This window comes from Cervus canadensis, chromosome 14, assembly GCF_019320065.1.
Source record: "Cervus canadensis isolate Bull #8, Minnesota chromosome 14, ASM1932006v1, whole genome shotgun sequence".
In the NCBI taxonomy this organism is placed as follows: domain Eukaryota; kingdom Metazoa; phylum Chordata; class Mammalia; order Artiodactyla; family Cervidae; genus Cervus; species Cervus canadensis.
In genome coordinates this window covers 3,364,643-3,378,264 of record NC_057399.1, presented here as the reverse complement: position 1 = coordinate 3,378,264, position 13,622 = coordinate 3,364,643, and the positions used below count along the sequence as shown (strand labels likewise).

Sequence of the window (13,622 nt, the reverse complement as noted above, 5' to 3'; positions counted from 1 at the left end):
AGCATCAGCTTTTCTTGGGTTTTGGGCCTGCTGGCCTTCAGACTCAGACTGGAATTACAGAGCAGCTCTCCTGGATCTCCAGCTTGCCAGCTACAGACCATGGAGGCTCATCAGCCTCCATGACTGTGTCAGTCAGTTCCTCAAAATAAGTATCTCCTTGCCTCTGTCTCTATTTCTACTGGTTCTATTTCTCTGGAGAACTCTGGTCAAGATGGGTGGGAAGTGCTGTGTGCTTAGTCACTCGATCATGTCTGACTCTTTGCAACCCCACGGGCTGCAGCCTGCCAGGCTCCTCTGTCCATGGGGATTCTCCAGGCAAGAATACTGGAGTGGGTTGCTGTGCCCTCTTCCAGGGGATCTTCCCAACCCAGGGATCAAATTCAGGTCTCCCACATTGCAGGCACATTCTTTACCAACTGGGCCACCAGAGAAGCCAGGGAAGTGCTGGGGGAAATGAAAACAAAAGGCAAGCTGTGTCCAGGTAAGGAAATGTGGCTGAGATCACGGAGGACCAGGAAACAGACAAAGCTGTCTCTTGTCCCTCCCAGAGAATTGCTGTTAAAATGGGTGGCCAAGTCGTAGACTCTTAGAGCAGAATGGTAGGCATGACCAGGGTGAGTAGGGGATGACTGGGGCTCACGATGACCATAAACTAGTGTGCCAAGAGGCATCTGTGGTCCCAATCACAGGATCCAGATCTGGGGATGAAGGGGAATTTTTGTTGTTCTTCAGTTGCTAAATCGTGTCTGACTCTTTGCGACCCCATGGACTGCAGCACGCCAGGCTTCCCTGTCCTTCACTATCTCTCAGAGTTTGCTCACGTTCATCTCAACTGAGTCGGTGATGCCATCCAACCATCTCATCCTCTATCACCCCCTTCTTCTCCATCCCCCAGTCTTTCTCAGCATCAGGGTCTTTCCAACGAGTCAGTTCTTTGCATCAGGTGGCCAAAGTATTGGAGCTTCAGCATTAGTCCTTCCAAAGAATATTCAGGACTGATTTCCTTTAGGATTGACTGGTTTGATTTCCTTGCAGTCCAAAGGGACTCTCAAGAGTTTTCTCCAACACCACAGTTCAAAAGCATCAAATCTTCAGCATTAGAGAGGTCCTAATTCCCCTCACCCCACCCTGCCCTGCCATTTATGGAAGAAGAGGCTGAGGTCAGGGAGGGGAGCATAGGTCTGGGGTGACATCTCTGTGTGTGACAGAGTGGGGGTCACAACTTCTCCCCAAAACCCAGTCTGGAGCTCACTCCCCAAATCACCCGTCCTCCGTGACCCAGCTGGCTCCACCTCAGACATGTCTAGGAAATCTGCCCCACAATACAAGGAGAAAGAGGAAGTGTGGCCACACACACACACATATCCCTTGGTTGTCATTTTGAGCCTAATTGTTTTAACACCAGCTGTCAGGTCTGCAAAATTCTTCTCTGGTACCAGTGACCTGTAAGATCTAGAATAACAAGGATGTGTTTAAAAATAGTCCAGATTCCTAGAATTCAGTTCTCCTTCTCACCTGCCCTTCTCCATCTTGCTAACAGGCCTGGTAAGAACTCCACTTCAAATTCATGAGTACAAAGCCAAATGCTGTGATTCAGATTTATTAAGAGCGGTAGAGAAAAGTGGTGGACAAGACGCAGGGACTTGAGCTAGTTTTCAGCAAAGCAGGCTGGAAACTTTGGCAGACACTCAACCCCGCAACCCAGCAGATTCACCTCTCCCAGTTCTCCAAGCTGGGGCACTCATTTATCCCACTGCCCCCAGTGGGGATCCAGTTCCCCCAGGCCCTCATAGACAAGCTAAGGCCTGAACACCCCTTGATAGTGAGACCCTGCAGCCCAGACCCCCACAGACTCTGTTCCTTCTGCCACTGAGCATCATGGCAGTGAAGGAGGGCCAGCTCTGCAAGTGGACTAACTCAAGGTCAAAGCCTGCACAGCTGCTAACTAGCCATGGGGCGTGACAGTCAAATTCCTACATCTCCCCCAGTCTCAGTTTCCCATCTGCAAAACCTGGCTCCCGTGACTGCTCTAAGAATAAACCTAAGGTACAAAGTACCCCATGGCCCACAACTGGAAGGTCACAGAAACCCTTTTCTTCCCCTTCCTAAGCCCAGCTGTCTCACTCTTTCAAACACATCTTGATAACAGTAAGTAAGGGGAAGTTCAGTCAGTTCACAGCATCGTTTAAGACATGGAGAAAGTGGAGGAAAGTTCAATATCCAACGTTGAAGACATGGCCAAATTATGATTCATCTCTTCTATGAAGTTATGTGCAAGCATTCAAATTCTGTTTTATTGACATGAGAAAATGCTCAAAACATGATGTTAAGAGAAAACTCCAGCATGCAGATTGTATTTATAGTATGATCTCAGTAATGTGAATGAAAACACAAAAATAAAACTAGGCGAAATGTTGACAGAGCATTTCTGGGCTAAGGATTTATCAGTGAGAGCTTTCTCTTTATGCTGTTTTCTTTCCAGAACAAAAATGTTTAAAGAAACAAAGCGATAGCCACCAGATTTCTCATTTCAAAAGAGAAGAGTTGGGCCAACACAATTGAGGGGCAAAGAGTCTCTTCCTGGACAACAAAATTTATTTAAAGTTCTGAATAAAAGCTGTTTTCCATGTTTGACCCAATAGTGAGGCAGCCCAAGGAGATGGAGAAATGAGTCTTGTTCTGGACCTCTTGTGGTTGTGCATAAATGAGTTGAGGGGAAGCTTTAAAGTAACTGACTCTCTTCCTGTGGATGGGGTAGGCATCAGTGTGTGCAGACAGAACCCCGTCAGTGCGTGCAGATGGAGCCTCATCAATCACTCTCAGGAAAGCATGAGACGCTCAGCTCCAGGCCAGCATGCAAGTCAACAGCACAGCCAAGAAGGCTTCTCCCCGGACCCCAAGATTTAAGGTCAACTGGGAGAACTTTCACGTACTTATAAACTGACAATTTAGAGAATTAAGAGAAATGTGAAAGAGGACGTTGTCTGAATGCCCAGACCAAGAGCAGCTATCAGAAATGTCCATCTGTGAGGAGAACCAGAAAGTTCTATCCTTGGAGAAGCCTTGAGGAACACTTAACCCAACACATTCAAGTTACTGATGAAAAAAACAGCCTGACAGAGGTGCAGTGATATTTCCCACAGTTGCCAAGCCAAGAAGCATGTTTGAATAACCTAGACAGCATATTAAAAAGCAGAGACATTACTTTACTAACAAAGGTCCATCTAGTCAAGCTGTGGTTTTTCCAGTAGTCATGTATGGATGTGAGAGTTGGACCATGAAGAAAGCTGAGCGCCGAAGAATTGATGCCTATAAACTGTGGTGTTGAAGACTCTTGAGAGTCCCTGGACTGCAATGAGATCCAGCAAGTCCATCCTAAAGGAGATCAGTCCTGGGTGTTCATTGGAAGGACTGATGCTGAAGCTGAAACTCCAGTACTTTGGCCATCTCATGCAAAGAGCTGACTCATTTGAAAAGACCCTGATGCTGGGAGGGATTGAAGGTGGGAGGAGAAGGGGATGACAGAAGATGAGATGGCTGGATGGCATCACCGACGTGATGGACATGAGTTTGAGTAGGCTTCAGGAGTTGGTGATGGACAGGGAAGACTGGCGCGCTACAATCCATGGGGTCGCAGAGTCAGACACGACTGACTGACCGAACTGAGCTGAAAAGGCACAGGAACTGAGCCCATGCACAGCCTTACTGCCCTGGTGCCCTCTAGTAACAAAAAAGGTCATTGCAGCTGAGCAGTGTTGGGATTCTCCAGGCAAGAATTCTGGAGTGGGTTGCCATGCCCTCTTCCAGGGATCGTCCCGACCCAGGGACTGAACCCACATCTCTTGTTTCCTGCATTGGCAGGCTGGTTCATTACCACTAGAGTCACTTGGGAAGCCCATATGATGTGTACTTCATCACAATAAGAAACAATGACACGGGTGTGCATTAATACAGAAATATGCAACAACGTTCTGTTTAACGAAAAACATAATATGTTATGTTATGTTAAACATATGTATTTATGCTAGCACAAATATTAAAAGATATGAATCAAACTGTTAACAGTGGTTATTTCTGAACCATGAGACGCCACTTTCTTGTCTTCCTTTACATATTTGTGTTTCTGTTTCTATGATGGACATTATAACTTAACAATAAAAATGTTTTCAAAGATAGAAGGAAGAACAATGTGGGAGACAGAGATTGATGGAATGACTGACTCACTAAGGAGTGGAGTGAGAAATGGGCTGGGGAGGGAAAGAACAGACGCAGGAGAGCCAGTGATGTGGCCTTTGCCGCAATGAATGAAGGACTGAGTCGTTCATTCACACAGTGCCCACCGTGGGCAACCCTGGCGAAGAGAAGCAGGCATCCGCCCGGCGACAACTGGGGCAGACGGCAACACAGTTTTCATTGCTCATTCCTCACTTTGTACATTGGATGCTCTACGACACATCAGTCACTGGAGACACCAGTATGACCAAGACACTTTATCTGTCTTCCCAGAATGGACTATGATGGGAAATAAAATACATCCTATGACGTGAGAGAGAAAAATAAGCCCCCAAGGGATACAGAGCAAGCCATCCGTGGCCATACAGAGTGCTGAGACAGGAGCCGCGTAAAAGGGGACTTCTCTGCGAGCTGGCACCTGCAGACTCATGCTGGCCAGACCCAGAGGAGCAGAGTCTGGGGTTTCAATCAGAGGACACAGCATGTGTAAAGACTCAGAGGCCACGGAGAGCCTGGCGGTACATTACTGACAGGGGCTGTGGGATTGCTTCCCGTGAAGAACTTGCAGAACAAGCAGGCATTCCTGTCCAACTGGCCATGGGGTTTTCAGCGGCTGCCTCTGCAGGTTAACCAGCAAGAAGCCGTCTCCCTCTTCTCCCTGAGTTTACAGAAACTCATCTCTGTTCCAGCTGCAAAGTGGAGAAAGTAGGCTCCTCCTCCAACCTAGGGAATGAACATGATTGGTTTAAGTCAAGCAATTACTCCTATTTCTCTTTTCTGGTGATTAGCATAGAAGTGGACACATACCCAAATTCTGGCCAATGAACCCTAAGAACCCTGCTAGGTGGCTTCTGGTTAGGGTTTTGCTCCTCAGCAAAAGGAAGGAGCTGCTAAGGAACAAGTTCATGTTATACCTGTCCCCTTAGATCCAGCCTGGGATGCTGCTCTGATAACGGGAACTGTGGCAGCCACTTTATGAGCGTGAGGGTCAGGCTAGGAGAGTTGCAGAGACAGGGGTCCAGCATCCTAACATTTTCGAACTACTAGACAGTTCTTAGAAATGCCCATCTCTAGCATTCTGTTATGTAATATAATTAAATGTCTTTCTCATTAAGGTTCTGTTAGTTGGTTATTCTGTTCCTGCTGCTAAATGCATCTTAAGTAATATGCCAGCCTCAAGACCAGATGATAATATGCAGGCTTCTGTGGGTCTGGCAGTAAAAACCTGGGTCCCAGTGTTCATCTAATGCCTGGAAGCCAGTATTTCCCTTCCATCAGGTCAGTCTTCCCCTGCAGCTTTTCACAGGGACCAAGAAATAAAGCTGTTAACATTGTTGCCAGCCAGCTATCATCATCACTGCCATCAACAGTGATGCACTGGGTGCAGAACAGATTATACCAAACCCAGAGAGGAAGGCGGGCTGGTGGAGTCAGCTCTTCTTTCCCCCAAACAAAGCACACTTGGTGAAAGAAGCAGGAAACGAAACCAAAGGTTAAACATCCACCAGATCTCATCTGGTCGTTGTGGGTACAATGGCGGCCATGTCCGCACCACGGACAGCTCTGCCTTCCTCCCAGGCCCCCCTGCTCCCCTTCCCCAGAGGTAGAAGAGGTAACACTCAGGTGAGTGAGGCAATGGGCAGGGCAGGATCCTGAGGCCACAGGGGTGGGTGGCAGAGCTGGGCTGTGCAGGGCTCTGCCTGAGAGAGAGGAGAAGGAAGCATGCGGCCGCCTTGTTCGGGGACTGATGTTCATTTCCGACCGTGAGGTCCACCCAGGGAGCAGGACGACGTAACTCTGCTCCAACCAGGTTCTGTGTGGTTTAGCCAACCTCTCTTTCATTTCCTTCTCGTGTGCTCGTCCTGCTCAAACGCCCTCCACAGCTCCTCCTTCTACCGAATCCAGCCCAGCCTCTTGTGCCCGGTCCTCCACCACGTGCCCCAGCATGCCAGCTTTGTCTCACACTTGGGGCTCCAGTGTGTACCCAAGGCCAAAGGATGATGTGGGCTCTCAGGCAGGGGGGCAGACCGTCAAAACCCTGTGAACTGTATCAGGGGTCTCTTCGATTCCCTCTCTCTCAGCGAGGTGCCCTTCCCCACTTCCTGTCCATGGCCCACGGGGGCTCCATGCCCGACATAACACATCCATCTGGGCCTAGGCGCTGATGGGAGCCCCGGAGGAGCCCCAGCTCACGCTGCTCAAATCACACCCCCCAGACCCTAAGAATCCATTCCAGGCCTGGGGCTCCCTAAGCTGAGGGACACTGGCTTACCTCATGAAGACCTTCTAGCTCAAAAAGAGCAAGGGCCTGATAGATTATCCCTCTTAAATCGTCTGAGTTGTGTACAGCAGTCATACACAGACGGGAGAGCTGAATCAGAAAGAAGGCTGAGAACTGAAGAACTGATGCTTTCGAACTGTGGTGCTGGAGAAGACTCTTTTGAGTTCTTTGGACAGCAAGAGGATCAAACCAATCAATCCTAAAGGAAATCAACCCTGAATATTCATTGAAAAGACTGATGCTGAAGCTGAAGCTCCAATACTTTGGCCACCTGATGCGAAGAGGTGACTCACTGGAAGACACTGATGCTGGGCAAATGGAAGGCAAAAGGGGAAGGAGGCGGCAGAGGATGAGATGGTCGGATGGCTTCACTGACTCAATTCACGAATTTGGGCCAACTCCAGGAGATGGTGAAGGACAGGGGAGCCTGGCGTGCTGCAGTCCATGGGGTCGCAAAGAGTCTAGCATGACCGAGCGACTGAACAACAAAAGCTGCGTAAGGGGTTTGTTAGCACAGATGCAGGGTCAGGCCCCGAATCAGACCTCTCCCCAAAGTCAGCAGATGCGGCTGGCCCTGTTCTGCGGCTCCTGGTGCTCACGCTGAGTCGTGGCTGACTCCTTTCCAACCCCACGGACTGCAGCCACCAAGCCCCTCTGTCCACGGGCTTCTCCAGGCAAGAATACTGGAGTGACGGCCAACAAACACAGGAACAGATGCTCAACATCGCCCATCATTAGAGAAATGCAAATCAAAACTATGACGGGGTATCACCTCACACCAGTCAGAATGGCCATCACTTAGAAGTCTACGAACAATCAATGCTGGAGAGAGTGTGCAGAAAAGGGAGCCCTCCTGCACTGCTGGTGGGAATGTAAACTGATACAGCCACTATGGAGAAGAGTACAGAGATTTCTTAGAAAACCAGACATGGAGCTGCCATGTGACCCAGCAATCCCACCACTGGGCATGCACCCTGAGGAAACCACAATTGAAAGAGACACAGGTGCCCCAATATTCATGGCAGCACTTTTTACAATAGCTAGGACATGGAAGCAACCTAGATGTCCATCGACAAACATGGATAAAGAAGTTGTGGTGTATATATATACAGTGGAATATTACTCAGCTATTAAAAAAAAAGAATGCATTCAAGTCAGTCCTAATAAGGTGGATTAACCTAGAGCCTATTATACAGAGTGAAGTAAGAAAGAGAGAGACAAATATTGTATAATTATCCAAGCATTTGGAATCCAGAAAGACGGTACTGATGATCCTACTTTCAGGGAAGCAATGGGAACAGATTTGTAGGCCCAGCAGGGGAAGGAGAGGGTGGGACGAACCGAGAGAATGGCCAGGAAACATTTACACTCCCGTGTGTAAAATAGCAAGTGTGAACTTGCTGTCTGACAGCAGGATCTCCACCCAGCGCTCTCTGACGACCTAGAGGGTGGGATGGGGTAGCAGACGGGAAGGGGGTTCAGGAGGGCGGGGACATATGTGTCCCTGTGGCTGACTCCTGTCGATGGATGGCAGAAACCAACACAATATTGTAAAGCAATTATCTTCCAATTAAAAAAAATAGAAAAAAAATGCTGGAATGGGTTGCCAGGCTCTCCCCCAGGAGCTCTTCCCAACCCAGGGACCGACCCTTGTCTCTTATGTCTCCTGCACTGATAGGCAGGTTCCTACCACTAGGCCCACCTGGGAAGCCCCTCGGCCTCTGGCAAATCGCTCTGACGGTAAATCAATCTCTCTCCCCGCCCCCCTCCACCTCTCTCTCTCTCAGTGAAGAGACAGAGGGTCTGATGGAAATAGAAGGAGCTTTGCAATAAGACAGATTTGAGTTCAGAATTGGTCCCATTCGTTCTACAAAATAGGGCTTCCCTGGTAGCTCAGTTGGTAAAGAATGCACCTGCAACGCAGGAGACCCTGGTTTGATTCCTGGGTTGGGAAGATCCGCTGGAGAAAGGATAGGCTACCCACTCCAATATTCTGGCCTGGAGAATTCCATGGACTGAATAGCTTAACATTCTACAAAATGCCTGACCAGTGTTCCTCAAAACTGTCAAGGTCACCAAAAACAAGTCTGAAAGGCAGCCAGTCTAAACAAGTCTAAGGAGACATGATGCCTAAAAGCAAAGCCATGTCCTGGATGGGATCATGGAACAGAAAAAGGATGTTAGAAAAAAAAAAAACTAAGGTAATGTGATAAGGTATGGATTTTGGTTAGTAATAATGGATCTATACTGGTTCATAAGCTGTGGCAAAAGTTCCACACTGACATGAAGCATTAACAATATGAGAAATGGGGTATGAGATATACAGAAACCCTTGGTAAAACCTCTGCAGTAATTCTGTAAATCTAAAATAGTCTGAAACAAAATGTTTATTAAAATATGATAATAATAACTGGTCCTGGGCACTTAATAGTGGTATAACTTTGGGGAAATGATTTCCCCTCTCTAAGCCTCAGTTCCACATTATAAAATGGGACAAAAATATCTATGTCATAGGGATGATGGAGCACCTGTAAAATGCTTTCACAATGCCTAGCACACAATCTGCACTCATTAAACAGTCCTTTCTAAAATCCCAACCAAGAAATGTACTTGATTCACTGTTAGCAAGTAATTAACCCATATTTAAAATTTCCATTTTCCCCCAAAATGTCCTTTATAACTTTTGTTTTGGCCCAATCTCAAGGCTCACATATTCCATTATATTGCCTTTTGGTCTAAAACAGTGCCCCCCTCCTTCACCCCTTTTTTTTTCATGACACTGACACAAATTTAAACCAGACACTCCCAGGAGGTCAAAGAACAAAACCTGTCCACCAGAGAGGGAGGTGAACTCTGGCATAAGTGATGTGGCCATTGTTCACTCATAACTCCGTTACGTCATGCCCTGCCTACCACATGCCGTGCATTCTGCGAAGGACACCATATGCACTGCCCCTACGGTTCTCAGCCATCCTGTCAAATTAAGATGATTATCCCTATTTGACAGACGAGAAAACGGAGGCTGAGAACAATTAAGAGACTTGCCAAAGTCCTACAGCAGTCACTAAGAAAGCTGGAATTCGAACTCTGACTTAAAACTCAAGTTCTTTCCCCAAAACCAAAACTATAGTCCTTTTAGGGCATGCATGCGAAGTTGTTCAGTCATGTCCAACTCTTGAGACCCCATGGAGTATAGCCCTCCAGGCTCCTCTGTCCATGGGATTCTCCAGGCAAGAATACTGGAGTGGGTTGCCGTGCCCCCCTCCAAGGGGTCTGCCCAACCCAGGGGTCAAACCTGCGTCTCTTACATCTCCTGCACTGGCAGATGGGTTCTTTACCACTAGAGCCACCTGTCCTTTCAGGGCGCCCCCATTTACTGGGAGAGACTGGCACAGGAACAAGTTATTACAACAATACAATGACAAAAGTGCCAATACTCAAGCAAGTGGAGGATGCCACAGGGACCAAGAGAAAGGAAGCAAGGCGTCTCAAGAGAGATCAGAGAGCCTTTTCAGGTGGGGGAGAGGGGGAGAGCCAGGTGGGGCTGTGGGGGCATCCTACCCTGCAGGATGAGGGGAAGGGCCTTCGCCAGAGGTGGGTAAGACGAGAAAGCAGGTGGGCACCAGGCGGAAAAAGGTTCCTAAAGTCTTCATTCATGTTTCTATATGCTGATTCATTCCTTCACTCACCAAATGTTTATGGGACTTCTCCTAAATGCCAGGTCTGTCTGAGATGCTAAGGATACAGCAGAGAATAAGGGGACACAGCCCCCAGTCACACGGAATTCACAATCTAACCAAGAAGGGGGTAATAAATAAATAAGTGACATGGATGGTGGTAAGTGTAGGGAGAAGAATAAAGCAGAAAGTGAAAGTCACTCAGTCCTGTCCGACTCTTTACGACCCCATGGGCTGTAGCCCACTAGGCTTCTCTGTCCATGGGATACTCCAAGCAAGAATACTGGAGTGGGTCACCATAACCTCCTCCAGGGGATCTTCCCAACCCAGGGATCGAACCAGGGTTCGCTGCAGGCGGATTCTTTACCAGCTGAGCTACCAGTGAGGTGACAGGGAATGTCTGGGGCCAGAGGGCTGCGATTTTCAAGAGGCAGAAAGGCCTGGTTGAAATATCTGAGGAACAATCTGAAGGAGGACGTGAGGAGGCTGGTGGTTAGGGTGGCAGGAGAAGAACCCTGCAGGTGGAGGAAGCAGCAGAGACCAAGGGTGAAGTGAGGCAGGAAGGGAGGATGCGCCCAGCAGAGGGGGCTGCACTGGTACCTATTGGAGATACACACTCCTGCCTGAGGGCTCTGTCTGGCAGAGGCAGGCTCCAGACGGCAAAGGACTAACACTCAGACCAGCAATTTGTCCCCACAGATTCATAGAGAAAGACATTTAATATGTGGTCCCCTTTTGTGATTTCATAGTGCCTAGACTTGGCCCCGAATCTGTGTTGCTGATGGGAACTAGTGTGTGTGTGTGTGTGTGTGTGTGTGTGTGTGTGTGTGTGTGTGTGAATCTGTGTTGCTGATGGGAACTAGTGTGTGTGTGTGTGTGTGTGTGTGTGTGTGTGTGTGTGTGTGTGAACCTGACTCTTTTGTGACCCCATGGACTGTAGCCCGCCAGGTTCCTCTGTCCGTGGCATTCTCTAGGCAAGAATACCGGAGTGGGTGGCCACGATGGGAACCAATGCCATCCATTCATCCGAGTGCAAATGGGAACAGTTCCCACCATATATATATGGAAACCAGTGCTGTATCCACTTATATAGATGCTCTACCCTTACTTTGCGGGATGAATTAAACAAAAATTGAAATGTACTTAAGAGGCGTTCGTTAAGTAGTAGGGATTTGCTATATGATGTCTGTGGGCTTCCCTGGTAGCTCAGTGGGTAAAGAATTTGCATGCAATGCAGGAGACCTGGGTTCAATCCCTGGGTCAGGAAGGTCCCCTGGAGAAGGGAATGGCAACCCACTCCAGTATTCTTGCCCGGAGAATCTCATGAACAAAGGAATCTGGCGGGGTACAGTCCAAAGAGTCACAGAGTCAGACATGACTGAGCAATTACACAGATCTGAGGGCTGTCGAAGGACCTCTAGAGTCCCCCTGTCCATGGCCCTGTCTTCCAGCCCACCTGTACCCAAGCCACTCATGTAGGGGGCTCCCCACGAACCTCCTCCAGCATTGGTTCCAGCATCGGCTCTCCTCCTCCTCCAACATCCAGGCCTGCAGGACAGACCCAAATCCATTGCAGGCCACTGCATGAAACCTCAGCTTCGTCCAAACACGCCTTCCTCCCTCACACAGCAGACAGGCCTAAGAGGCCAGGAGGGATGTGTGAGGTTCTTCAGATCCATCATAATCTGAGCACTTAGGGGTTCCCCAATGCCCTGTTTAGACAATCCTCACTTTCTAACAGCCAGTAAATACTCTGAGACCCAGTCAGCATTTTTAAAGGTCCTTAAATAGCTCATTTGCATAATCCATATTTTCAGAGCCCCTAAACATTTGTCCTGCCTTCCTAATCTCAATCTTTATTATGTGTGAGGAAGAAAGGGCTCCCAAGGAGGGTAGCAGCCCTTCACATCCCTTCTGGGAGGATTGATTCTTGTTACTTTTTTTTTTTTTTTAATGACCACATTTTCAAAAGCAGGCACAGAGCTAACCACAAAAGGAAAACATTTAAAGGGAAGCCGTTAACCTGTGCAGGCTTGCAAATGTTCTTTCCTTGAAGGCCGGAAACCCTGCGGGCTCCTGAGGATGCTAATTACACACTGGCCCCTGCGAACGCTTCAGTGAAGGCCGGAGCCCTCCCCCCGCCCAGACTGGTTCCCTCCTGGAGCTACCAAGAATGCAGGCTCGCCTGAACATCTCTTTCAGGATCACCTTTCCAGTTTCTGTCTCAGCTCAAAGCCTCCCCTATGGAAAGGAAAGACAATTTGCTGGGAGAAATTTCAGTGTCAGGATTGGGGGCTATTCACACGAATCTGGGGGGAAGCTTTTGCCCAGTAACAGGAACGTTTGATTCCTGCAAGAGAAAGCCGCAGGAGCTAGTAAGGAAAAGCCCCCAGGAAGATGAATCCAGACGAAGAAGACCCCTGCTGCAACCCCTCCACTCTCCTGGATGGAAAAATGATCCGTCCTGTTGGGAAGGACATCCAAATTCCAAAATGTCTACAACCACAGTCAAACATGGACACCGCCTCCTTCTCCCTCCAGAATACTGAGCCAAAGAAACCAGGTCTTAAAAGGTACTTACTGTATGATTTCCTTCCTACTGACTTTCTAGAACTGATAAAAACAAACCTGCTACGATGAGAGAAGCTAGGTTTACCCTGGAGTTGGGGCTGGACAGAAGACTTGGGGGGGTGCGTCCAAGGTGCAGGTGAGAGCTTGATCTACGTGCTGTTACCTGGGCGTGTTCACCCTGGAGATATGTACAAAGCAATATACCCTTTCTTTTCTTTTTTGAGGTTATCCAAATTGGCTTCCCTGGTGGCTCAGACTGTAAAGAAGCTGCCTGCAATGCAGGAGACCCAGGTTTAATCCTTGGGTCAGGAAGATTCCCCTAGAGAAGGGAATAGCAACCCACTCCAGTATTCTTGCCTGGAGAATCCCATGGACAGATGAGCCTGGTGGGCTACAGTCCACGGAGTCGCGAAGAGTTGGACACGACTGAGCGAATAACACACACACAGAGATCACCACTACCCCCCATTCCCCCCCCCCCCCCCCCCCGCATCGGGGTTCTCCTACTCCTAGCAGGGCTCTCAGATCCCCTCCCATGCACCTTTGTTCAGGCAGGAGCCCAGCTACCTGTGAAAGGGGACACTCCCACACTGTCCAGACTTCTGATTTAGGAAGGGTGAGGGGTATTTATAGTAACACAGATATCTCTAAATGGGTTGGGGACTTCTTTGCTCCTTAACTCCCATACCTGCTAGAAATCCACTTTGGAGAGGGATGGCTAATGGGGGTGAGGGGTAGGTGTTAAGCACAAAAGCAGCTGGCAGAGAAACTCAGCCAGGTCTGCCAAAGAGGGATCTCTCCCTGTTGAGTGTCTTTGAAGCTGGGAATGGGCACCGGGCCAGGTGGCGCCGGGTTTCTCC

At 48.7% G+C, this 13,622-nt stretch overlaps 1 protein-coding gene across 1 annotated transcript in view; it reads right to left on the bottom strand.

The window, feature by feature from the left end:
- XKR6 (XK related 6) overlaps positions 1 to 13,622 on the bottom strand; it is a 255,255-nt gene that overhangs the window by 66,187 nt on the left and 175,446 nt on the right. The window lies entirely within an intron of this gene.